The 27,801-nt window shown below is 40.3% G+C and overlaps 1 protein-coding gene across 7 annotated transcripts in view; it reads right to left on the bottom strand.

Moving 5' to 3' along the window:
* Positions 1–27,801, bottom strand: part of RBFOX1 (RNA binding fox-1 homolog 1) — a 1,505,061-nt gene that overhangs the window by 125,446 nt on the left and 1,351,814 nt on the right. The gene's annotated exons all lie outside the window — the stretch shown is intronic.

Raw genomic sequence — 27,801 nt, 5'->3', positions numbered from 1 at the left:
CCTAGAATTTGAACATTTCGGAGATGCTTAATTTTTACTTTCCCTCCATTTAGCACACACTGCATACAGGTGGCAGGTAGATGCCATCCACATCAGGTACTTGCTTCTCTGAAACCAAGATGAAAATCCTATGTGGAAGCCCATCAAATTTATGGGCAAAGAATTGTCCTCACCTACTTATAATCAATTTAGAAGCATATAGCTGAGAAAAAAACTGTCAATGCAAGCAGCCAGGTGTAAAATAATAAAGACAATTTTACAAAGTAAAATATATACATGCCAAAATAACTTGAGCATAATTGGCAACTTTCTCATCAACCATTGTATTAACTGGCAGATTCCCTTTATTATTTCATTATTCTCAGTCCTATATACCCTGAATTGTATTTTGAAATCAAGACCTCCAGTTGACTGGCAAACTACTTTACAAGCTGAGTTCATATCCAAAGCCCTACTAGATGACTTCTTGTACTTCCTAGTGCAATGTTATGATGGCAATGACAATTTGCTTATGCTTCCAGAATGAGTAACAAGGAGGATGGCGGTAGTTTTCTAGTCTGGAAAATTAACAATAATAATACTGCATGCCTTATAAGGCACTGTGAATATTGAACAAAATAACATCCTTCTACTCAGCAGAGTTCTTGGCACATGGTATACAGTCAATAAATGAAATGTAATACATTTTTAGAGTGACAATTTTTTAACGTCGAAAGAGAGGCATAAAAAGCCTCCTTTGTGAACCATAAAGCAAAGGTTCTCATTGGCTTATTAAGTACCTCTTTACTGAGCAATTACTCTGTGCTAGCCATTGAAGTAAGTCCTCCAAATTACACAGAGTTCTCACTTTATTACTAGACAAAAAGTTAAAGTCAACTGTCATAACACTGTTAAGTGCTGGGAGGAGAGTGAATCACAGAGGACTGAGTAAACTTAAATCAGGGGCATGTAGCACAATTGGAGGTTCCACAAGAATTGCCAGTTCTGTAGGTTGAATCTTAAGTGAGAGATGCCTAAGAGAAGAGGTGAAGGGGACTGACACTGTGATGGGGACAGCAAAACATATGCAAAGGCTCAGAGAGGTGAAACCATGTCTGGAGTCAGAGGAGTACATATGGACCTTACTGTAGTACATCATGGGGGCATGTATGAAGAAGGAACAGGGCAGCATACTGTAGAGGGAGGTAGGGGGTTAGAATATGAAGAACCCTGTGTGCAGAGCAAGAGTTTAAATTTCATCCTACAAAATATGAGAAGCCACTTAAGTATTGTACCAGGGTGACATGAACAGCTCATGAGCCATGGTAGACAAATGACAAATGCCTGTTTAATGGCTGGCTGACTCACTGACTAAATAGGTGAATGGATGATGAGCATATGAAAAAAGTAAAGGAGTGAACGATCTACCTTGCCACCTTCAAGTGATTGTTGAAGAAAAATATTATAACATTGATAGCCAAACAGAACAGGAACTGTGTTTTCACTGCTAGTAGTGAGATTTGGTTTACATGCCCATGAGATGCAAATGACCTTGAATCACGGAACCATTATTTTCAGAGGGATCAGGGGTCTTAGTACCCTTAAGTTTCCAGAAGCAGCAGCTCAGACAGAAACTTCCAGTCTACTTGTTTTTTCCTGTTAGAAGTTGTTGTTCAAGTGCAAATTAGAACAAGCTCCTTCTTATACCAAGAAAGAAACTTAGATTTGGATTTGTGCACAACTGCTGGATGTTTCAGCTTAATAAACCTAATTAGGAATTACAGAGATTATGATTAAACATATTAAATGATTAATGGCATTATGCCGATCATGTAAAAATTAAAATTAATCATCTTTAGTCAAATAAGACTTCGGAGGAATCTTTGTGTTGTTTCCTTTGATAAAAACATACAACACTCAATTAATCATTTTGTAGTGTGCATATGTATACAAATGGCCATAAATTGTTATGTAGGAATATCTGTGTGTTTAAAGTAGTTTTTAAAGATAACATGTAAACTTTAAAAAAAGGTGTTTCAGACATTGTGAGTGAATGGAAAAGAAAGGATGTCAGAATGTAGAGGTCGAGAAAGAACAACACAGAAAAACACTTTTTTCATTCTGAGCATGACTGGTTATACAGTGTGATTTAACATAAAGTGTTAGAGGACCAAATGCAATAAGAAGTGAACAAAACAGCTACTTACTATACAGTCTCAAGCACATTTCAGAGTTAGACCTAAGGGAGTGATCCTTACTGACTCTTCTATTGAATTTTATTGGGGTGTGAGCTTTCTCTGTCCCTTTTTCTGAGAACTTTCAGGGAAAACATATTCAGAATATGCCTGTGCTTTATATCTCTCTATTAGTCTCCTAAAATATGATCACAAACTTGGCGGCTTAATGCAACAGAAATTTATTCTTTCAAGTTGTGGGGGCCAAAGATACACAAAGAAGTTGCCTTCAGACCCATGCTTCCTCCTAGGAGGGAATCCTTCCTTGCCTCTTCCTACTTTGGTGGTCTCGACTGTATCTTTACAGTGTCTTTTTTCATGGTCATGTGGCCTCTTTCCCTCTGTGTGTCTAAGGCTCAAATCTCCTTCTTCCTTTTCCTTCTTATAAGACAATAGTCATTAGATTTAGAGCTCCCTCTGAACCCAAAATGGTCTTGTCTTGGGATCCTTAATCACATCTGTAAAGATCCTTTATCCAAATAAGGTCACATCCACAGGTTTATGAAGGTCAGGACATGGGTATATATTTTTTAAAGCCACCATTAAACTAGGACATGACATACTATTTTTTAAAGCCACCATTAAACCCATGAGTCCCCTATAAACAAACCACAGGTGGATGCAGAACAAGTAGCTGATATCAAGGAGTGAATGCATTTCCTACCATGTCAGGCAGAATGAGTCTCTCAGAAGTGTCTGCTTCAAACCATGTCCAGTGGAGAGGAGAAAGTTAATTCCAGCCAGAGCTGCCCCAGGCTCCCTTCCGTCACACTGGTCACTTTAATGAGTTCTAAAAATAGACAGGAGACTTGAGTCTCCCCTTGACCAGTCCAGGCTCTGCATCAGCCACTGGATGCAAAGATGCTGGGATGAGAAGCTCTTCACCAGCCTCCCAAAGCCATCAATACTGTCTAAGGATGAGGACTTGTCTGCAGGTTCCCTGAGCTCAGCACTGTACATCACATGGATGGACTAAGCAAGCCATCACAGTATCTTTAAGAAACTTGTTGAATCTTATGGCAAAGACACAACATGAAATTTCTAAGGACAAAAATAAAATGATGTAAAAAAGTTAAGAAACTTGCTTGGGGGATCAAACATCTAGAATGTGTGTTTCTTTTTTTTTTTTAATTTATTTATTTTTTAAAATTGATTATGCTGTTACAGTTGTTCTATTCCCCCCTTCATTCCCCTCCACCCTGCCCCCCCAACCCCACCATTACCCCCCTTTAGTTTATGTCCATGTGTCTCAAGTCCTTTAGGTTCTCTATTTCCCATGCTATTCTTGCCCCCCCCATCTATTTTCTATCTACTGTCTATGCTACTTATTTTCTGTACCTTCTCCCCCCATCTCCTCCTCCCACTCCCCTGTTGCTAACCCTCCTTGAGATCTTCATTTCTATATTTCCACTCCTGATCTAGCTGTTCTTTTAGTTTGCTTTCGTTTTAGGTGTGGTTGTTAATAACTGTGAGCTTGTTGTTCTTTCACTGTTCATGTTTCTTTAACTTCTTTTTCTTAGATAAGTCCCTTTAACATTTCATATAATAAGGGCTTGGTGATGATGAACTCCTTGAATTTGGTCTTATCTGAGAAGCATCTTATCTGTCCTTCCATTCTAAATGAAAGTTTTGCTGGATAGAGCAATCTTGGTTGTAGGTCTTTAGATTTCATGACTTGGAATATTTCTTTCCAGCCCCTTCTTGCCTGTAAGGTCTCTTTTGAGAAATCTGCTGACAGTCTGAGGGGGACTCCTTTGTAGGTGATTGTCCCCTTAGCTCTTGCTGCTTCTAGGATTCTCTCCTTCATTTTAATTTTGGCTAATGTAATTATGATATGCCTTGGTGTGTTTCTTCTTGAGTCCAACTTTTTTGGTACTCTCTGGGCTTCTTGGATTTCTTGGAAGTCTATTTCCTTTGCCAGATTGGGGAAATTTTCTTTTATTATTTGTTCAAATAGTTTTTCCACTGGTGGTTGTGTCTTTCCCCCCTTCTGGTACCCCTATAATTCGGATATTGGAGCGTTTAAAGATGTCCTGGAGGTTCCTAAGACTCTCCTCATTTCTTCTGAATTCTTGTTCCTTCACTCTTTTCTGTTTGGTCATTTTTTGGTTTCTTCTGGTCCACTCCATTGATTTGAGTCCCAGTTTCCTTTTCATCTCTATGGGTTTCCTGTGGAATTCCATTCATTTCCCTTAATTTAGCCTTCATATGTTTCTCTAATTTGTGGCTATAATCAACCAGATCTGTGAGGAAGCTGATGACCAGTGTTTTAAACTGTGCGTCTGAGAGTTTTGCTATTTCTTCGTCGCTTAGATTTATCTGTGGGGCTTTGAGGTCTTCCTGCGACATTTTTGGTCTGTTCTGGCCCTTTAAGTGGGAGAAGCGGCGCCTTGGAGTCCCAGGTCGCTTGGTTGTGACGCTGTATGTGGGGGCGTGGTCAGAGCGGGGAAATGGCGGCGCCCTCTGTCGCCTTGGCCGCCGTCTATCGCCGCCGCGGCTGGTCCAACCGCCCACTCCCTCGCTCGCGCGCAATTAGGCAACCGCAGTCAACTCGCTGCACCGCCTCCCCACTGTCTCCTCTGCAGTCGCTCACCCGGTGGGTTGTTCGGTCGCTCACTAGGTCTAATCCTGGGTTTGGAACCCGTGCGTCTGGATTCACATGTCTGGATTCCGCGCCCGGTCCGACCGTGCCCTCCTTTGCAACTCCTCACCAGACGCTGGTTTCGCCCCTTACCGGGCTGAGGAATTTGTTGTTAGCGGACTTCCGAAAAGTTCAGTTTTCCGTGTTCTGGTTGTGTTTTCTGATGCTAATATTTAGTTGTCCCTAAACTTGGTTGTGTGAGGAGGCACGGCACATCCACCTAAACCTCCATCTTGGCGGAAGTCCTTTAGAATGTGTGTTTCTGAAAGACATGGACTACCTGGTTGTTAGGTGCCTTCCCCAAGGCTGGTAATAATTAATTGCTGAAGGAAGAGCTCTGGATTGATCCTATCTGATTTTTAAAAGTAATTTTGTCTCTAAATGAGACCCAGCTGAGTTGGGAATGAACCTCATAACTAGGTTTGGGAGATTAGGTCTCTGACCAGACACACCCATCAGAGAAGTCGCCAGCCCCATTATCTAAACCAGTTGCATCAGCATCTCTGCTGTCCTTGCCCACTGATTTTTTTTTCTATAGCACATACTTCTTACCTGTGTGTTATAGGTTTCTGTGAATTTGTATAGTGTCTGTCTTCTCCACCAGAATATCAGCTCCAGGAGAGCAGAGACTATGGAACTGTTCACTGTTATATCACTACCCCCTAGAGTTTCTCAAGGACAGAACTGTTGACATTGTGGGTTGGCTGACTCCTTGATGTGGGCCTGTTCTGTGTACAGTAGGACTGCAGAAACATCGCTGGCCTACATCCACTAGATGCCAGTGATATATTCCTGACTTGGAATGACTAAAAATATCTTCTGAGGTGCAAATGTTCCCTCATGGGGAAGGGGGGCAAAAGTGCACCAATCACATCTACTAACCTAGAGTACATGGTGAATTCTCAAATAAGTTTCTCTGGCATAAACAAATAGGCTTGGTTTTGCTATGACTGAGCTGCATGGCTGCTAACTTCATGTCTCTGGGCCTTTGTGTGAATGTGCATTAAATAAGTTTATATCTGTCCCAGATAATGGCACCAAAGGCTTTGGTAATGGCACCAGAGGCTTTGTGAAAGTTAAGTCCAATGCACAGAAAAAGGGTATTAGCATTATCATCATTATTATTAACAATATCAATAACCATCAGTTTGTGTTCTTTATTTCTCAGGCCCACAGATACAGAAGACTCTGAGAGGCAGCCTCCCTTTCACGCAAGAAGGGTTGCAGGAAACTACATGGATGGGAAGTCCATTAACCTCAAGAGGTGGGTGTCTACCAGTACTCTTGGAGTTTCCCAAATAAGCTCGTTAGGATGGCAAAGCCAGCTTGTGTTCTTACCCGGTTCAAAGGCCCTATTAGGAGGCAGGACGCGTGGCACAGAATTTTTCCTAATAAACAAACTCCCCAGGTATCAGTGTAGGTTATAAATGTTAAGAAAACACCACTGGCACTTTAATCACCAGTAGATCACTTAGTGCTTCCCAAAAGACCTTGATAAAGAACCTCGGGGCTCCCTCTGCTATAATCGTTCCTAATTCAATAAATAGCTCTGAGCAACCCAAGTGCTAATCCTGGTGAAATTGGATTTTGATATCGACCAATCTAGGGATGACTGTGGAGAGAATACACACGGTAGTGTAGAAGTCTGTGCCTTTGGGGTTCTGGCCCTTCCCCACAGTGTCCTCTCTCTCAGCCTGTGTAGACACACCTTCAAGCTATGTCATCTCCTGGGGATGACCAGGTATCCTGGAGTAGAAGCACAGGTGAGAAATTTTGTAGCTGGACATCTCTCAGTTACACTTCAGCCTGTCACTTATAAACCCAGATCCTTAAAGCCTTCGGAGCTTCAGTTTTCTCAGTAGCAAGCAAGGATAAAAGATTTCCATCAGAGAGCAGGGTGTGGTTCCAAGTTCCTGGTAACAATGTAGGTGACCAAGGATGAATGAGAAAAATGTGGTGAAATTGTCAGCAGAAATTACAATTCAGAGAGAAATTAGAAATTTGGAAGCATAATGTTGAGTGTGTGTGTCAAGGGGGAAGATGATTAGAAATAAAACAAGAATTGTACCAAATTACATTTGATGATGGAAAGCAAATTATGCCAGCCCAAAATACATGTTTTTGGTATAAGGATTATTTTGAGCTGATTATTTTTGAGAAACAACAGACACAGAAGCTCTGAAAACAAAATAAAAGTTAGCTTTTTGTGAGGGACATTTACATTTATTAGGAAAATCCCCATTTGTAAGGGCATCTTCCTGGATCAGAAGAGAACCTGACCCTAAATCACCAGAAACTCTTATCAATGAAGAAGGCAGGACTAAAGTCTGCATAACAACCTTACCCTTTGTTAACTTTGCTTTCCCAGTGACTTCCCATAAGTGCCTGCCCTTCAATATCTTTTGTTTTTAGTTGAAGATTGTATTTAAGGTGAAGGCTTGGACCACTTCAAGAATTTACAGTTTTCCGGAGTATCTCCCATGCATAGAGGAGGTATACATATTAGTAAACTATTGTTTTTCTCTTGTTACAAGGGGAGAGGGAGTTGTGCCAACTAAGATCCTGAAAGTACAGAGAGAATTTTTTTTCTTCCCTACATGATGAAAATTGAAAACACATGTAGCCACTCACTACACAGCACTAGATACAGTTCAAGGATGGTTGATCAACATTTGAGAGCAGCCCTGTCCAATAAAATAAAATGAGAGCCACATGTGCAATTAAAAAATTTCTAGAAGCCATAATAGGTTCAAAATATTAAAAAGAAAAATGTAGAATTAATTTTAAGAATATATTTTAATCAAATATCAAAAATATTGTTTTAATATAAACAAGATTTTACATCCTTTAAAATTATTTTGTACCACATCTTCAAAATCTTTCCTATAACTTGCACTTGTACATAACTATCTCAATATGTACATTACTTTTTTTTTCATTGGAAGTACCTGACCTGTATTTAGGTTTTTTTTTTTTTGAGATTTTGTTTATCTTTTTTTTTTGAATAGAGATGGGAAGGGAAGAAGACAGAGAGGGAGAGAAACATCTATTGGTTGCCTCTGGTACTTGCCCTGGCAAGGGACTGAACCCACAACCCAGGCATGTGCCCTGACCAAGAATTGAACCAGTGCTCTCTTCCATTGCATGACTGACACTCAACCACTGAGCCACACCACCTGGCTCAGGGGTATATTTAGGTTTTTAAACATTAATAGTTAAAGATCCGAGATTTTCAAAACATTCTTAAAAGTTTTCTACTAAATGTATTGTGTCAACTGTTTACGTTTAAATTAAAGCAGAAACAAACTAAATATTCACACTAGCCATACATCAAGGGCATGAAAAATACTTGTGGCTGACAGAATAACGGCCCTTAACAAAGTTATTGTCCTAATCCCAGGAATCTGTGAATACGTTACTCTACATGACAAAGGGGGATTAACGTTCTGGATGGAATTAAGGTGGCTAGTCAAATGACCTTAAAATAAGATGATCTGATATTATCTGGTGAGTTTAGTGTAGTCACAAGCATTTTTATAAATGGAAGGGGCAGGTGTTGGGGGTTAGAATGGCAGCCAGTGTGGGAGAGATGTAACATGAGAAGGACTCCACCCACCATTGACCATGAGGCAAAAAATGAGGTCAGCCTCTGGGGACCATGGCAGGCAAAGGAAGGGGTCCTATCCAGAGCCTAGAGAAAGAGTTAGCATCCTGAAAACACCTTGAAATTGGCCTGGTGAGACTCCTACCAGATTTCTGACATCCAGGAACTGTAAGGTAACACATTTGTGTTGCGTAAGTCACTAAGTTTGTGGTAATTTGTTACGACAGCAACAGAAAGTGATGTGCTATCATATTAGAAAGCATAGGTACAGAATAACTCTTTCAGCACTGCAGAAAGTCCTACTGGACATTGCTGCTTTATGATGATGCGGGTTTGCAGGGATGGGGGTGAAAAATGGGTTTAAAGGGAAGAAAGACAAAGAAAGAGAGAAATAAACAGTCTTCCCTTGGCCAGTGGTGGTAGGGTGTTTCAAAATGAGAATCCTTTATTTGGAAGTCAACTCTATGTACCTAAGTTTTTTTTTTATTTTCACCAGAGAATATGTTTATTGATCTTAGAGAAAGAGAAGGGGGTGGGGGAGAGAGAGAGAAGAAGAGAGAGAGAAACATTGATCAGTTACCTCCCAATACATGCCCTGACCAGGGCTGAAGTTGTAATCTTTTGGTGTAAGGATCAATGCTCCAACCATCTGAGCCACCTGGCTAAGTTTTAAGTTAAAAAAAAAAAAACTAATGAAATACATTTGGGCTATAACTTTCTTACATGGTATTGTGAGAATAAAGATAGTATATACCATGTATATAAGATGGGCCTGTCAGGCAATTAGTTCTACCAGTGTTAGCTACTACTTTTGTAGCTATCATTTTTTTTTTGGTGGTATTTCTCTTTAGCCTGTAGATAAATATTTCTTAACCTATTTCTGTGATCACGAATACACTAAAGATTTGATGAAAGCTATATTTACTCTTTGGGAAGAAAATACATGTACATCTGAATTTTGCATGAAATTTCAGGAAATTTACAAACTCCCTGCAGGAAGCATAGACATCCATGGACCCGTGAATAAGCACCACTGTTGCTGAAGGGCATTTGCCCTCCCCTGTTCTGGGTTGAAACATCTGATGCCACATACTACCACCATCTACTGACAGCTTGAACACCAACTGTAGAACTGCCTAAAGAACCTGGGCTAGGGGCTTGAAAATAAAATTGTGCTGAGGTCCTATTGTGAGCCAGGCATCTAGCTAGGTGTTTTTCATACCTTATCCCACAGTAACAATTTGGAAAGCTGAGGCTCAGAGAGGTTAGATAACCTGTTCAAAGTCACACAGCAAAAAGATGGCAGAGCCAGGGCTGAATCTAGGGTATGTAACTTCATATCCTGGACTCTTTTCAGTCCCCAGTGGCCTCTCAGGGTCAAGGTGAAGATGCTCTGGAAGGCAACTGCCAAGCATTCTTACAGATGACTAAAGATTCAATGACATTCTAACTGTGTGTGCTCTGTGTCTGGACTAGAAATAGAACAAGCTCTGAGAATAGGGCCCTATTACAATCAACCAACAAAAAAGTAACCAAACTAGGCTGCCTGAGATGCCTGTTTGGAGCTCTTAGAGTCCTGTGTTCACATTTGTTGAACACTTATTAACCACAAATTTTCAAATATTATCAGTTTACTTACCTCTTTGTTCTACTAGAATGACCATGTCAAAGACACACTATATTGAATGTAATTTTGAAGTCTTTTACCATGGTACACCGTAGGCACTCGACAGATCTTTATTGCAGCATTCCAAGAAACCTCTCTGGGTCTGGCTTCTTCGTGCATGAGCATCTCCAATTCTGCCATCCAGATATGGAAACCCAGCACCCAAGATGTGATGCTCACGTAGCATAGTTTCCTCCCAGTCAGCCTACTGAATATTCAGCATCTTCCCTCTCCTACAGGCTTAATTCTCTCCATGCACAGGGCTCTTAATAGTGATAAATAAAGAGTGTGCTTTTGGAAAGCCAGCTGCTTCTCCCTCCTCCACCAATTTTCTCAGAGAGAAAACCTTGTGAGTGTCTTTGAGGCATTATTTGATTAAGTTGACAATATTATGTGAGCGATGGTTGAGTACCACTGCGATGAACTTTGGACCAAATTGATTTGTGTAACGAACACTTGCTCTGTCTCTTCTTGCAGCCTGAATAGCGGTCTTGATTTAGCCAGTAATGCTGAGCGCCAAGTGAATTTACGGGGCCCACAGTCCCTCTCTCTCAATCTGCAGAGAATAGTAGGAGAAAAGCATGGACTGGCATAATTCAATACATTGTACTATAAGCTCAGAAAATAATATCACAGAGCTCTGCAATATACCTATTTGATTTGATTTGTAAACCTGATAAAAAAGCAATCGAGAAAAGTTCAGGGGGAAAATATATATGTTCTAAGCAAAAATGTAACTATATTGAATGTGTTCAAGGAACCAAAGAAAGGGATTGGGGGGGGGCAGAGAAAATCATGCATACTAAATCAACTTCATACCCTGAGTTAGACAATATTGCACATTCTCCATTTAAAATGGAGCAAGATTGTGCAAAGTTATTTTTCCATTAAAAATAATAATAATGGTAAGCCCAGGGAATGTGAATTAAAACCCACGTCTCGGGTTTGCTCGCAATCCTACTTCAAAACGGGGCTTGTGCAGATTCACTCAGCTTCCTGCTTTTTCATTTTAGCTCTGTAGGCAAACAAATAAGTTAATCACACAGCTTTGGATGTAGTTAATGCCTCCTTCCTAGCTCAGCAGGGCTGATTCCACAGCCAGGTGATGTAAATTTAAGAAAAAACATCACATTTCCCTCAACTTGAATAAATCCAGTGCTCTGCTGGAATGATGAGATTCCTCAGACAGGAATGAGGCTGACAGATGGAGAAGGGCTGACAAATTCTTTGGCTGTTTTTTTATTCTTTGAAAATATAGGATGAGCATGCAAGGGGCCAAGTGTTTAACAAGTCAGTAAAGGAGATGAACTGCTAAGGTGTATTAGTCGGGTCAGGCTGCTATAACAAAATGTTATAGTCTGGAGGGCTTAAAGCACAGACATTTATTTCTCACTCTTCTGAAGCCTGGGAAGTGCAAGATCAAGGTGTCTGCATATTTGGTTACTAGGGAGAGCTTCTTTTCTGCCTTGCTACCTCCTTACTATGTATTCACTTGGTTGAGTCTCTCTCAAAACTTCTTATAAGGATGCTAATCCCATCATGAGGATCCTGCCCTTAGGACCTTATCTAACCCTAAACACTTCCCAAACTCTCCACCTCCAAATACCATCATATTGGGGTTAGGGCATCAACATACAAGTTTAGGGGAGGGAAAACACAAATATTCAGTCCATACCAGTGTCACTAAAGTAGAGTATACAAAGCACCTCTCCTTACTCCCAGGTGGTTTTACTGGGCTGGAAACCACATGTTCTCTTATTTAATCATTTAAAATATATTTATTGAGCATCTACTATATATCAGTCCCTGGGGATATAGCAGGCATGTCTGGGGATTGGTATTTGTTTATCAGAAAACAGAATAATAAGACTCTATAAGGTGCTCTTTCTTTGCTTCACATTCAAAGTTGTGTTTTTTGGTTCCAGGAATAAGGAGTTGGAAATAACTAACTACTACTAATATTAACAGTAAACATTTATAGACTCTGTAGCCAAACTATCTGGTTTGGAATTTCAGCTCTACCACTTCCTAGCTTCCTTGAGGAAGTTACTTAAACTCTTTGGGCTTCAGTTCCTTCATCTAGAAAAAAAGGTATACTACTATTAGTACTACCCCCATATGAGTCACTACAGGTGAGTGCCCTTCCTGGCCCATAATTATTATGATGATCAACATCTAGAGCACCTGGTACTCATTTAAGAAACATTAACAGAAGCCCTTTGCAGGCATTATATGTTATGGCATCGCCTAGTGACTCAGAGGAAGATTATAATTTGTCCCCATTTTATGATAAAAGAACTGAGGTTTGGAGGGGCTAAGAGCTTTTTCAGGATGCTCAGTCAGAAGACAGAGGTCAGTGTGGCAGAATGGTTGAGAGTATGGTATAGCAATTTTCTGAGTCTGACTCCTTTCTGTCATCTAAAAAAGTAATAGTTTTCTGGGCACTCTTGCTGTCACCCTCACTCTTCCTGTTCAGGGGTGACTCTCTTACAACTTTCTCCACATCCCAACTTCCCCTTCCAGTTTTCTTTAATCCTCTATCCCACTCAGAAATCAAGGTCAATTTAAATATCAGTTCAGTAAGAAAAAATTGTTAATATTCTGTAGTGAATCCTCAAATCCACCTGGCTCAAAGGCTTTTTCCCCCTAACATATTATGCAAGATTTCATTTAACCAAATGGCAAATCTATGCATTATGCTAATTTTCCAGGCCTAAGAAAATGGCCAAAAGCATAATTTAGTTGCAGAAAATTGGTGATGAATTTAAGCCAGAACTGATCTCAGGTCAGTCCATCTGAAAGCTTTCAAAGTCCGTAAGATTCAGACTCTCTTTCTAGTGCTACATTCCTGCTTCCTCATAGATGCACAGTGGCTGTGGGTATTTCCTGCCTCTTCACCCTTACCATTCCAGTTCTTTCAGTGTCTTCGGGAAGAGGCCCACCTGTGGGATCCTCCTCCTTCTTCCCCGTCTTTTAGGGCTGGGGGTTGGGAGAAGGGACAAAGGGACTGAGGAGGAAGCGGATATTCAATGACACAAGATGCTTCCTGGTGGTGCGAAGCCAGTGCCTCTGTCTGCTTTCCCTCTCCTTCTGCTGGAGTTCTTATGCCCAGGTGGCTTCTGTGGATGTGGTGGAGCCTAAGGCAGCCACATGCTTGGGTACTTGGAACAGTTATCAGCCATTTCATCATCTTCCATTGTTGCCCAGAGTCCTATGTCTTCAAGGGCAGTCCTCAATGCTCCCGACTCTCCTTTTAGACCGGGGTCCTCCCTTCAGCAACAGGCTTCCTGGACAGCCTTGCAATGCCTGTCCTGTCCTCTGAGCTTCAGGTTCTTTCAAGAGCCTGGGAAATCCTAGGGAATAGATGATGGGTGCCCTAACACATGTCCCATGATAATTCTTTCTCATCCTACTGTTTCAGCAAGCCTCCACCTTTATAAATCCCAGAAGAGAAGGAGGCTCGAGTCTATATTAATGACATACCCACACCCCACTCATTTAAGGAATGTGTCAAGTTCTCCCAAGAGCTCTTCCACTACCTCCTGCTTTGATGGCATCATTACGATGAGCCTCCTTGTTCCCTAGCTTGGGAAACACCCAGTGTGAACAAGACGGCAGCCTTCCCTTCCTGCTGGCACCCCACTCTCCCCCTCCCGGAGTGACTTTTACAGTCTTCCTCACACCTACTTCAGCCCCCTGGCTTTCTTTAAGCCCCCATCCCACTCAGAAATTAAGGCCAATTTAGAAATCAATTCAAAAAATTAATATTTTGTAGTGAACCCTCAAACCCACCTAGCTCAAAGATTTTTTCCCCAAATGTATTATGCAAGACTTAATTTAACCAAAAGGCAAATCTACACATTATGCTAATTTTCTGAGCCTAAGAAAACCGCTGAAAGCATAATTTGGTTGCAGAAAATTGGTGATGAATTTAAGATGAAACTGATCTCAGCGAAAATTCCTGGATTTTCCTTACTAATTATTTCTTTCTTTATACAAATGCTTGGAACAAAGAGACAAGCACTCTGAGGTTTTTGTTCTAGGACTATTGAGGTTTTTCTGGAATACATGGAGACGTGCAGATTTCATTCTTTGTGAACATTAATATGTCTGTTCACAGACATTTAAGGAATGTCTTAAATGTCTCATAAAGTACATAATTTCTCTAAATGGTTGATGTGACTCAGATCACTTCTGAGTCCCAAATCCTATTTGTTAGTAGGTACATTTCTCTTGCACTGGTGGGTGGGGAGTGGTGAAAATATATGTTAGCAAGAGAAAATACTAAGAAATATACTGCAGACATAGAAATGCCTGCATTCCTTTCTAGTTTGTTCCTCACCTAGATAGAGAGCAAAGTTTTTCTTAAAGGGCCATTAGTAAGTAGTTTGACTTTGCTGGCCATTCTGCTTCCATTTCACCTAAAAACATCCATAGGCAATGTGTAAACAAATTTTACAAAAACAGGTGGTAGCCCAGACTTGGCCTGTGGACCATAGTTTGCCATTATTTATTCTTAAAGAAACTAATACTTTGGGTCTATACTGTTTTACTTGTTTCCATTTAAAAAACTTCTGCTTATATAAAGAAAATTTGCTAGATGTGAGGAATAAGGACAAATAAGAGTCCTTGGGATCTCCCATTCATGAAGAATGACATTGTATGACATTGTAATGACGTACAATCACGAGATAATGGGTGAGTCCTCTGAAGGAGCTTTGGGCACATAATTCAATAAGAGAGGACACATGGAAAACTTCTTGAAGAAAGTCTTACTTTTCTAGAAACATAGCAGTTGTACAGTAGCAGGGCTCATGGGCAAACCTTTTGATGGTCTAAAGTCTAATTCTTAGAGTGAGGACAGAGAAATATTCACTAGTCCTGGGGTAATTTCTCGTCTAATTATGCCATTCATCACTCTAATGAGAAGAGGGTGAGACTCGAATGGCAAGACTCAAGTGGTAGACTCCTGCTGCCAGTGGGCAGTGGGCAAGTCACTTACCTTCTCAGAGTTTCCACTTCTTCATTTGTGAAACAATAATGGCAATACCAGCCCCTTCTTGAGTCAGAGAGAAACAAATAGGGTCACACCCCCCAAAATGCTTTGGCTATTTCAAAAGTCAATCTTTTCCTTTTTCCAGTTACTTTACTTAAAAAGCAAGATTTGCCCACATAGAAGATGAAAATAGGGAAATCACTGCAGCAACTAGAAGATGTTTAGTCAGTGAAAGTCCTTCAATTCAGGAGACTTAGATTCCAGTCTAACTTTAGTGATGTCTACTATTTCATGTTTCTGGGATGAAATTCATTGCACCTGAATAAATGAAGGTACTGAATTTTGTGGTCTTGCAGGAACCATGTCTAAAGACTCAAGGCTCTGAGACTCAGGAAGGGTGAGAGTGGAAGGTGGGGTGATAAACCCTACCTTAACAGTAGGTGGGTAGTTCATAGTCGCCGCTAGCCAAATGCAGGTTTTATGGTCTGAAAGGTAGACAGGTTTGCCTATGGTTGGAGGTATAGAGAGATCTACATGCACTAAATCAGTCTATTTCCAAGTATAACCTTCAGATCACCTGTAAGTCACCTGGGGAAGCCTGTTGAAATGCAGATTCCTGGCCCCAACCCCAAACTAACCATTAATAATTATGGACCCAAGGTGAATCATTTCAAATAATTATTATGGGTGACTCTGATATACTTTAACATCTTAAAAGCCACTGTTTTATACCCTAGGTATGCAATAGTGTGAGTTTATGATTCTGGACTGAGAGAACAACTGGGACTCGGCCACTAATACCTAGTTATCTGACCTTGGACATGTTATTTTACTTCTCTACACCTTACCTTCCATGGCTTTCAAATGGGAATTTGTGAATTTATTCATTCAAAGAATATTGACTGACTATCTTCAATGTGACTTGATAAGAACCACAACACAGGAGGAGGATTAAAACAGTAATGTATGTAAAGTGCTTATCAATGACTTAGAGCATTTTGTAAGCACTGAGTAAACATTAGTCATGGATATCCATTAACTACTTTCCATATGCACCTTCCAAAAGCAAAACCATTGTTTAGAGGACAAATCCCAAGACTTAGATGGATCTCTTGTGTAGCAGGGTTTATGCACAGCCACTGGATGGTCCTTGATTTTGAGGGAGCATGCTTTCTCCCTGAATTAAAACCTCTACCTAGAAAAGAGATGTGTGTATATTTAAAGTACATGGGGTAGGGCAGGGGTAGAGAGGGTGGAGGCAGGTGATGTTTCAAATGGTTTCTCTACTGAATCAAGCAAGACCTCAGATGTGCCTGGGTTTTTCTATATATGGAGAGAGAGAGAGATGTATAATGTATACATCATAATACAATCACAAGGTTGAATTCCAAGGCAGATGGAACATTCTGATGAGGAGGCTCACTGCTGACTGATTATTTGATGCTTTCGATCTTTCATATTGAACTTGAGATTACAAGCCTATTTTTCCATTCATCCCTGCCCTGCAGCTTCCCTGACATTTGTTATCTTTGCCTAAACCTTTCAGGAAAGGCCTCTGAACCATCCTTCCATGCCGGCTGTGAGGGAAATAGGATTACTGCCTTATTCTTTAACATAGAGCAAAGCATACTTCATTGAAGGGTAAAATAAAATAAAATTTTGGACTATTTTTATTCAACTTTTGAAAAAACTCTTTTAAGATGAGTAACAGTAGAGTTTATTTAGCATAACTGCCCATGAGCATTTACTAGGAATAAGAATGCCATCTACATTTTTCAGATGCCAATCATATTTTATATTTCTTTCATACACTATCAAGTGTGCTCTACAAAAGGCTTTTGGTACTGGCTCAGTAATTTTTCTAGAAATGCATATTCCAGGGTTCTGGCATTTTCAGTGCTGATTTTGGCAGTGTGAGGTGGCTCTGTGGGAGTTACAGCCTGCTCATACCTGCCTCTGAGAGCTGGCTGTTAATATCAGGGACATTGTGAGCCTGTTGCTAAGCACGACCTTTAATAAAAGTAAATGACATAAACTCACAATTACATATTTGGAATAAGTATTTAAAATGTATCATTTTCTAATTTTTTGACTACACTTTACCATTATCTATAGGCCCTTGAGGTTTTTTCTGGGTTTTGTACCTGAGTGGTGTAGATATTGTATAACGATGTGCTGTGTTTTTGCTCAACTCTGCATTCACTGACCAAGCTTTGGTAGCCTGAATTGGCCATGGGGGAGTATTTATACCATGGAAATTGGTAAATGTTTTGAATCCATCTTCCCACTGCCCCAAGCTGGCTGTTAAACATTAACCAGCACATCACTGGTAGTAGCCAGCAATAAGCATTTGTAAGAAGCATACCAGGCAATTCTTTTTTTTTAAATTTATTTATTTTTTGAATTGATTATGCTGTTACAGTTGTTCTATTCCCCCCTTCATTCCCCTCCACCCTGCCCCCCCAACCCCACCATTACCCCCCCTTTAGTTTATGTCCATGTGTCTCAAGTCCTTTAGATTCTATATTTCCCATACTATTCTCGCCCCCCCCATCTATTTTCTATCTACTGTCTATGCTACTTGTTTTCTGTACCTTCTCCCCCCATCTCCTCCTCCCACTCCCCTGGTGCTAACCCTCCTTGAGATCTTCATTTCTATGTTTCCACTCCTGCTCTAGCTGTCCTTTTAGTTTGCTTTCGTTTTAGGTGTGGTTGTTAATAACTGTGAGTTTGTTGTCCTTTCACTGTTCATGTTTCTTTAACTTCTTTTTCTTAGATAAGTCCCTTTAACATTTCATATAATAAGGGCTTGGTGATGATGAACTCCTTGAATTTGGTCTTATCTGAGAAGCACCTTATCTGTCCTTCTGTTCTAAATGAAAGTTTTGCTGGGTAGAGCAATCTTGGTTGTAGGTCTTTAGATTTCATGACTTGGAATATTTCTTTCCAGCCCCTTCTTGCCTGTAAGGTCTCTTTTGAGAAATCTGCTGACAGTCTGATGGGGACTCCTTTGTAGGTGATTGTCCCCTTAGCTCTTGCTGCTTCCAGGATTCTTTCCTTCATTTTAATTTTGGCTAATGTAATTATGATATGCCTTGGTGTGTTTCTTCTTGAGTCCAACTTTTTTGGTACTCTCTGGGCTTCTTGGATTTCTTGGAAGTCTATTTCCTTTGCCAGATTGGGGAAATTTTCTTTTATTATTTGTTCAAATAGTTTTTCCACTGGTGGTTGTGTCTTTCCCCCTTCTGGTACCCCTATAATTCGGATATTGGAGCGTTTAAAGATGTCCTGGAGGTTCCTAAGACTCTCCTCATTTTTCTGAATTCTTATTTCTTCATTCCTTTCTGTTTGATCATTTTTTTCTTCCTTCTGGTCCACTTCATTGATTTGAGTCCCAGTTTCCTTTTCATCTCTATGGGTTTCCTGTGGAATTCCATTCATTTCCCTTAATTTAGCCTTCATATGTTTCTCTAATTTGTGGCTATAATCCACCAGATCTGTGAGGAAGCTGATGACCAGTGTTTTAAACTGTGCGTCTGAGAGTTTTGCTATTTCTTCGTCATTTAGATTTATCTCTGGGGCTTTGAGTTCTGCCTGCGACATTTTTGGTCTGTTCTGGCCCTTTAAGTGGGAAAAGCGGCGCCTTGGAGTCCCAGGTCGCTGGGTTGTGACGCTGTATGTGGGGGCGTGGTCAGAGCGGGGAAATGGCGCGCCGCAGCCGGTCCAACCGCTCACTCCCTCACCCGCGCGCAATTAGGCAACAGCAGTCAACTCGCTGCACCGCCTCCCCACTGTGTCCTCCGTAGTCGCTCACCCGGTGGGCTGCTCGGTCGCTCACTAGGTCCAACCCTGGGTCTGGAACCCGCGCGACTGGATTCGTGCGTCTGGATTCCGCGCCCGTCCGACCGAGCCCTCCTTTGTAAGTCCTCACCCGCCGGTTTCGCCCCTTACCGGTCGGGCTGAAGAATTTGTTGTTAGCGGACTTCCGAAAAGTTCAGTTTTCCGTGTTCTGGTTGTGTTTTCTGATGCTAATATTTAGTTGTCCCTGAACTTGGTTGTGTGAGGAGGCACGGCACTTCCAGCTAAACCTCCATCTTGGCGGAAGTCTCCATACCAGGCAATTCTAATGAAAGTGGTTTCTCGCCCACAGTCTTAAGAAAATGCTGACGAAGATTTAGAAAAGCCAGTCCCTGGAAGAGTCATACTCTGGTCATTTTTCCAGTTGCTTTAAAAACTGTCCTTTGCAATAAGGCAGTGCCAAACGTGCTGAAGGACGACCCTCGGAAATCAGAAACATCTGGGTTCCAAATCTGGCCCTGTGACTTTTGTATGACAATTTGTAAATTAGATAACCTCCACCAAAACTCCATTCTCTCCTCTCTAAAGTGGGTTTTAAATACTTGCCTTGCTGACTCATAGTAGGCAATAAAGCAAGATTATATTATTAAGAGTGTAGCATTGAGCTTGGATCCTAATAATTGTTCAATAAATGATAGGTTTTTGATGAAGATGAGGATGGTGGTGATGATGATGGTGAAGATGAATGTGATGTTGTGTTGTTTATAGAGGCATTTGGGAGAAATCTCTTAAAATCACAAACACAGTTGATGGATATTAAACTAACTTAGAAATCTGAAACTAAGAAGGTTCTAGAAAAAAACTTACTGTCCATTTCAATTTCTTCATTTAAACAATTTTATCCAAACAATAACAGTTAATGCTAATATTGCATAGTCCTTTATGTTGAGGATAAGTGTTGTAACACTTATACTCATGCCACTTCCATGAAGTTGATGCTAAAATTGTACCCATTTTATATATGAGGAAACTAAATCTCAAGAGCATGTCCACATAGCTAGTGAATAGGAGAGTGGGTTCTGGAACTAAGGCCTTGAGGTGCTGAGCCAGTGCCCTCCCCCTGACATCACACAGCTTTCCTGGGAATTAAACTCTTTACCCATAAGAGATTATTGAAGCTGAAAACACAAATAGGCCCTTGAGTGCGAAACTGAAAGTATGAGTTTCATATTAAGTTACTTAAGAAACATTCACAATATCCCAGAATAATCTATGATCTTTGTGGGAAATACTATGTTCCTTATAGTTATCTTCGATGGTATTGCCACCCCAGAAAAAGGATTGGGTTACATTAACAACTGACTGTACCAGTTACACTATTTCTAATCCTTGAGTACCATGGTTTTAATGAAAGGAGGCAAAGTATGTCATTTTGGCCAACAACATGATGTAAAAGAAAGAGGACTGGATGAGCATCCCGAGATCCAACTTTGAATCCTGCCTCTGAGTTTCAGCAGAGAGCAGTATGACTTTGGGCAAAACTCAAGACTTCTCAGAGCCCAATAAATGGTTATAATAATACTAATGTCATGAAGATTCTATAGAACTACATATTGACCTACTTACACAATGCTCTAATTATCAAAGCAAGCAGTAGGTATTGTCCTTCTTTTAATTCAGAATTTAGTATTTAGGTTCAACAAATATTCATCTGTGTGCTAGGTTCAATTCTAGGTGATAAAAATATATAGTGGGGGAAATACACAAAAAACCCTCTTCTCAGTAAGCTTAACTTGTAATAGGGGAGGAAAATAATAAGCACTAACATAAATAAGAACATTGCAAAGTGTGTTACAAGCATGCACACCGTGAGATAGACACAGCAGTGAATGTGAGAATTGGAGGTTCTAGAAAGGGTTTGAAATTTTCAGTGAATAGTTATTGAGAAGGTGACATTTGAGCCAAAATTTGACAAAGAGGAATAAACCATGGGCATAGCCCAGGTAAAAGTAGTCCATAAACAGGACAGCCGTTGCAAAGGCCTTGGGGTTGAAACTTAAGGAAAAGTGAAGCTGTTGAAGTGAGATCAAGGGGCAGAGAACAGAAGATGACATCAGAGATATAATGAGGGAGTAGAAACAGATCATATAAGGCTTTGTAAGCTGCTGTGGAAACTTTACCATTATTTTAAACCCTTTTAAATTTTTAAAATAATTTTATAGAAGAATTGAAAAGACAATACATATACTTCACCCAGCTTCTCCTAAAGTTAACGTCTTACCAACCCTTGTGGATTTATCCAAATGAAGAATTTAACACACTGCTATATCACTATTAATTTTTTCATTTTATTTTTGATTTTGGAGTGAGGGGAAGGGAGGGAGAAAAAGAGGGAGAGAAACATCAGTGTGAGAGAGAAACACCAATTGGCTGCCTTCATACACGCCTGACTGGACATTGAACCTGTATGTAGCCCATGCATGTGCCCTGACCAGGAATCAAACCTGTGATCTTTCGGTTTACTGGACAATACCCAAACAACCAATCCACACTGGCCAAGGTGACATTCGTATATTCTTATTAAGTAAAACACACAATTAAAATCTCCCCATTTTTCCACTAAAGCCATTTTTTTGTGTGTAGGACCCAATCTAGAATGTCAAATGGCATTTATGGTATTTTGGCTTTCACTCTGAGAGAAATAGGGAAGCCATTAGAGGTCTTTGAACAAAGGAGGGAGATGAAATGACTCACATTTGAACAGGCTTTCTGGGTGTCTTCTTTCTCTAATCTCAGTGGAGAGCAAGAGGATAGAAAGATTATATGAACTGTAATTTAATGGGCTCTCACTTAACCCCTGCCCCCTTATGCTTAATGCATTAGAATAGCAAATGTCCTTTATCAGAGTTATACCAAGAGAAATGGCCAAAAACAATGATCAGGCATTTAACAACTAGGAAATGCTATGTAAATTCTAAATAATAAACATAATATTCATATCCTTAATGTTCAACTTGATTTTTATTATTGAAAATGCTAATTATCCCAACATCTTAGATATATGTCATTCTTTTCTACATAATAGCCAGTATTTCACTTGTATTTTCTTAATTGTCTAAACTAATAAGCTTGCCAGATTAGAACATGGTGATAATGTGGTCAAAATTATAGGTTTTACATCATGCATTTGGCTTAGAATAAGAAAGGAAAACAAAATAATACTCAGAAGCCCCCCAGTTTTTCCAGATTGGGGGTTGTTTAGTTATAGGTGCTAAATGCTTGATTTAAAAAGGGTGGGATCTAAAAGTGCCTGAGTGACTCATCTGAATTCATTGACATTCAAAGTTGTTTGCTCACCTTTCGAGTTTCTATGCTGTGATGTCCCCATATTCCTGATGAGGAAACAGAGATCTAACAGGGCTAAATCTATGTTACTTTAGCTATATGTTAGTATAGCTAATGATTAAGAGCTGGGCTCAAGAATTTGATTTTCTTAGTTTGATCTTTTCTCTACCACATATTTGCAACCATCAGTATGTAGGCTAACCTCTCTGTGCTCAGGTTGCGAATAAATAAAATGGACTTTTGTATAAGAGTATTCACAATATAGGATTGCTTTGAGGATAAAATAATGCATGCAAAGCCCTCAGTATGGGGCCTGGAAGATAGTACTTGATGATTACCTGTCCTTAAGATGATAAAGATTCCTGTAAGGTAATTTCACTGGCATTTTGCTTCTTCTAGTCTTACTGAAAATATATCATAACAAATTAAAACTATGTTAATTTGCCCACTATCCCAAGCTCTGAAAGAATAAAATCTGAGTCTTCTATTCTTTATCCTTTATGTCTAGCACAGAGCCTAGCATACATTGATGACTTTGGAGCAGAACTGGACTCTTCCAAAACACCTCCCAGGTCAACAGTCTAGAGGAGAGCTGAGGTTGGATGTCACCATCTACCAGAAACCTTCTTGGCCTCCAGAACCAGTTTCCTTGGCTCAGGAATTCATTAAGATTGGGTTGTGACTGTCTAAGCATGTGGACTAAGTCAGCCAACTCTATTCTGCAATATGGATGCCTTTGCAGCTAAGGCTCATCACACAGTTCTATCAGGGTAACACCCAGCAAGCCCGTTCTGAAATGAATTCTGCATCCGAACCCCTGATCCACTGGCCACGGGGAAACCTACATTGGAATCATGACTTTTGCCACATGCTTCTTCCTTTCCTTGTGAGTGAGTGTACATCAATGGTCATCAGTGCTTCTCTATCTTGTAAGTCTAATAGCCACGTATAACTGTTATGCAATATTTCGGCTATCTAGACTATTCTTTAAAAGTTGTAGACATTGAAAAACTAATAAGGAAGGAAGAAAGGAAAGAAAGAAAGAGAGAAAGAAGGAAGGGAGGGAGGGAGGAAGGAAGGAAGGAAGGAAGGAAGGAAGGAAGGAAGGAAGGAAGGAAGGAAGGAAGGAAGGAAGGAAGGAAGAAAGGAAGAATATTCCCTTGTTCCTCCTGGAACATCTTATTTGCTTCATAAGAGGAAAGAGGAGATATGTCAGAGAATATCTGAGAGTAGTGGGTAGGTCATGCAAAAACACAGCAAAAGGATGCAGCCTTGAAAATGCTTGAGTCATAAATCTTACAGGGTCATGAACTATGGATTTCTTCTCTCTGCTTCTGCAGTGCATATTAAGAATAGAGTTAAGGTTCAGTTTGTATTTTGCCATAAAAAGCATCATTATCAATTAACATTGACCTGCTGGTCATTCAGGTCATTGGTCCACTCAGGTCATTCCTTCAGGCTCAACTCTGCAGCTTCTCTGAAGACACCCTGGTGCTTAAGAAAATGCTTCTGGAAAGTGTCTTCCAAAGTCTTTTCAGCTTCTAATGCTGAAGTCCTACATCTCTAGATACCAATCAAGTATTCCCCCCCCCTTTTTTTTTGTTTTTAAATCTCCTTGCACTGTACAACAATTTCACAGACTGTATAAAAACCTACAGCTACAGACCAACATTTTCATAGACAAGGAAATAAAGAAGGATTCCTGAGAACAAGTAGTAAAATTCTACTCTGGAGAAAAAAAGACTCGGAATGGAGAGGATAATCTGGAAACAAAATTAAGGATCAAGATGGAATAATTGTATAAGGATAATCCTACTGTGCTGACCTGAAGGTAAAAATGCAGGGATGAAATGGTTGATACACAGTGGAATAAAAATCTTACTACAGGATTATAGGGAAAAGTGAAATTCCTAACCTGAACATCAGAGAGAATAGAGGAGAGCAGGATGTGGACATAGGACCTTTGCACATGTTATTTCTCCTGCCCAAACATTCTTCCTAGGATTTGCCATAATGAAATAACAGTGACTGGGTTTATGTTCCCACCTCATGTCTCAACAGAAATGATCCTCTCTTACAAAGTCTTTTTTGACCACATTACCTAAAAAGTATGTTGGCCATAAAAGTATGCAAAAAACAAATGAACATAAAATTAACCTGGGTGTAAATACTCCCACCCTGGTCAATTTTAAGTTACCAACATGATGTCACTGAACACAGAGCTAGGAAGAAATGCTCACAATTGGCTCTTGCTGGCCAGTTCAGACAACCCACTATCTTAGCTAAAATAATGCCATTTATTTAGGTATGTATTGACTGTGTCTTCCCACATTATGTAAGCTCAGCAGAAAAGCATACTTGCCTATTTCAATTGCTGCTGTGTCCCTAGCATCTAATAGCAGATACCCAACAAGAGCACCTTAAATATTCTAAACTTGGTTCCCCCTCCTGCCCTATAGTTTGGAAACCCTCTTCACACAATGAGTTGAGGCTACTATAAGTTGAGTTCATCTTGGTATTTCCATTTGTTCAATATCTAGAATCATTGTTGCTAATACATTGACTTATTTTTCAGTTAGATAAGGTGGGAATGAAAACCCAGTTCCTCTTATTTCATTATAGTGAAAAGCAGAGGTCCCCCAAGTATTTCTTGTTTGGATGAATGATGTCTGAGTTTGAGTAAAGAGGGCAGTCACTGTGTTTACTGAGAATTTTAAAATGCAGGACAAGATCTGAAAACTCATCATCTGTGCCCTCAGGTGAGTCCAGGGGCATTGTGCATGTTCTAAAAATTTCTAAGGCTTTCTACTTCTGTTAGGTCATGATTAAAAATTGGAATCCTTTTTTGAGCACTGCTTGTTAATATGAAAAGCATCATTTAATTAGGACTAATATAAGATGTCCTACAGAGTGATAATTTAATAATCTGGCCGTTTTATTTATACAGTGCCTCCAGGCTCCTCATTAAAAATGGAAGAGACATTCAATGGGACAATGTGGCTTTGCTGCTACAAACATCCTAAGTGCTCTCAGATCATAAAGTCTACCCTCTGGGCATCATAAGAGCCATCTCTCTAGCCTGGGAGTGGATATTTGTATCGCCAAATTAATCTTCATGGACAAGGGACTCCAACAAACCACTTGTTTACACTGGCACTTATGGTATTCTCCAGTCCAGCTCCCCGCCCCCCTTAAGAAAAAGATAAAAAGAGTCCTGGCCTTGTAGCTCAGTTGGTTAGACTGTTGTCCTGATGTGCCAAGGTTGCAGGTTCGAACTCCGGTCAGGGCACAGACAAGCAGCAACCAATAAATGCATAAATAAGTGGAACAACAAACAACATCTGCCCTCCACCACTAAAAATCGATAAATACAGTTTCAAAAGAAAGAAAAAAGATACAAGAGAGAGTACCCTTATTGCTTCAAAGCTCTCTGAATTACATTTAAACTTCTGGTTTGACTAGCAAGACCTCATTTTCAAACACTTCTTTGGTCATGCACATCCTTGCAGCCCCACTTCCCTCCTCTCACTCCCCCAGGGTCTTGACCAGATCATGGCTTTGCATTTGTCTGCTCCTTTCCCTGGAACTCTCTTTTTCCATTTTTTTCCAACTGGATCCTCCTATTCTTAGTCATCTGCTTCAGTGGCACCTCTTCAAAGAATGCTCCCTGTCTACCCTGTGGTACTCAGCACCGCCGCTATTTGTTTCACTATCAAGGTTAGAAGGTACTTTGATAGATTTGATCCCCTGGAAGGTAAGCCCTGTGATGGCAGGATCTCCATCTTACTTATTTAACATATGTCCAGAATCCAGAGAGGTAGGTTCTTGAATACTTCATCAATAATTTAAGCATAATTAAGAGGCTCGTAATTGATAGTTGTGGTATGAAAGTGCCATCATCCCTGGAATTTCCTCTTTTCCACCATCTTGCAGCCAGTTCAATGACTCCAAAGAGAGCTGATCAGAATGACTATCACAAACAAACTGACAAACAAGTGCTGGTGAGGTTGTGGAGAAATGGGAACCCTAATATACCCTTGGTGGGAATGTAGGCTGGTGCAGCCACTGCGGAAAACAGTATAGAATTTCCTCAGAAAACTAAAAATTGTACTGCCTTTTGACCCAGCAAATCCACTGCTAAGATTATATCCTAAGAACCCTGAAACACCAATTCATAGGAACCTATGCACCTCAGTGTGCATAGCAGCACAATTTACAATAGCCAAGTGCTGGAGGCAACCTAAGTGCCCATCAGTAAATGAGTGGATCAAAAAACTATGGTACATTTACACGATGGAATACTATGCAGCAGAGAGAAAGAAGAAACTCCTATAATAGCATGGGTGAAACTAGAGAGCATTATGCTAAGTGAAATAAACCAGGTGGTAAAAGACAAGTACCATATGATCTCACCTGTAAGTAGAACCTAATCAACAAAACAGATAAGCACACAAAATATAGCCGGAGACATTGAAATGAAGTACAAACTGACAGGAACCAGAGGGGAGATCTGAAGGGATAATTGGGGCAGGGGGTAGAAAGGGAGAAGGGTTTTCAAGGAAAATATATAAAGGACCCATGGACAAAGCCAAAGGAAGGTAGGATTGAGGATGAAAGGTGGGGGTGGGTGGGGCGGAGGAGACTGGTGGAGGGAAATTGGAGAGAACTATGTTTGATCAACAATAAAAATAAATAAGTTTAAAGAAAAGAGACAAAGTTGAACATGATGGCGTTAAGTGTAGAAGAAACCACAGAACAAAACTGTACCCTTTTCTTCATGAGGTATTAGGCAATGGGGGATATGGATAAACAGAAGCAGACACTGTGAATGAAGAGAAGGGACTTTTGTGCTTCCTTTGTCTGAGTTCCCACAGCTCCCTGACCCCCATCCCTGTGAAGGGATTTGCCAGTCAATTTGGTCTACACCACTAGACTGAAATAAGTTCCTCATTTCCTGTGTGTTTCTGGTGCTTTGCAGCAAATTTAAGGTTTTTTAAACTAATAACAAAGTGTGTGTGTGTGTGTGTGTGTGTGTGTGTGAGAGAGAGAGAGAGAGAGAGAGAGAGAGAGAGAGAGAGAGAGAGAGGAGGGGAGGGGTAGAGAGAGGGAATATGAATAACTTGGTCTGTTTCAGAATACTGTAGGTGGTGAATTATCTCTGAAAATTAATGGAATAAATTGCTCAAGATGCAAACACCTGGTTTATTTCCATTTTACAAAAATCCAAAACAGAAAAAGCACCAGACATGTGCAAGCACTTAGCTGGGCTATGGGGATATCTGTAACCCCTGGTATTTGCTCCATCACCAGAGAAGTGGAGACCAAAATGGGCACGTGGCCAGTGGTATCATCCATTCTGTTTTGTCTCCTACCAGGATAGATTACTCTTCTGCTTTAAAATACACACAACTTCCACATTCATTAATCATAGTAACAGGTTGTAACTTCATACCAACTAATCTAAGAACAATAGCAAAAAACCATAAAACCTATTTCTACCTGGATAAAAAATGAAACAAGCAAGGTATTGGAATTGCA

The sequence above is a fragment of the Artibeus jamaicensis genome, unplaced genomic scaffold, assembly GCF_021234435.1.
Source record: "Artibeus jamaicensis isolate MK-2021 breed Jamaican fruit bat unplaced genomic scaffold, CSHL_Jam_final contig_700, whole genome shotgun sequence".
In the NCBI taxonomy this organism is placed as follows: domain Eukaryota; kingdom Metazoa; phylum Chordata; class Mammalia; order Chiroptera; family Phyllostomidae; genus Artibeus; species Artibeus jamaicensis.
Note: the sequence above shows the minus strand (reverse complement) of the source record. Positions and strands in the feature narration are given on the sequence as shown.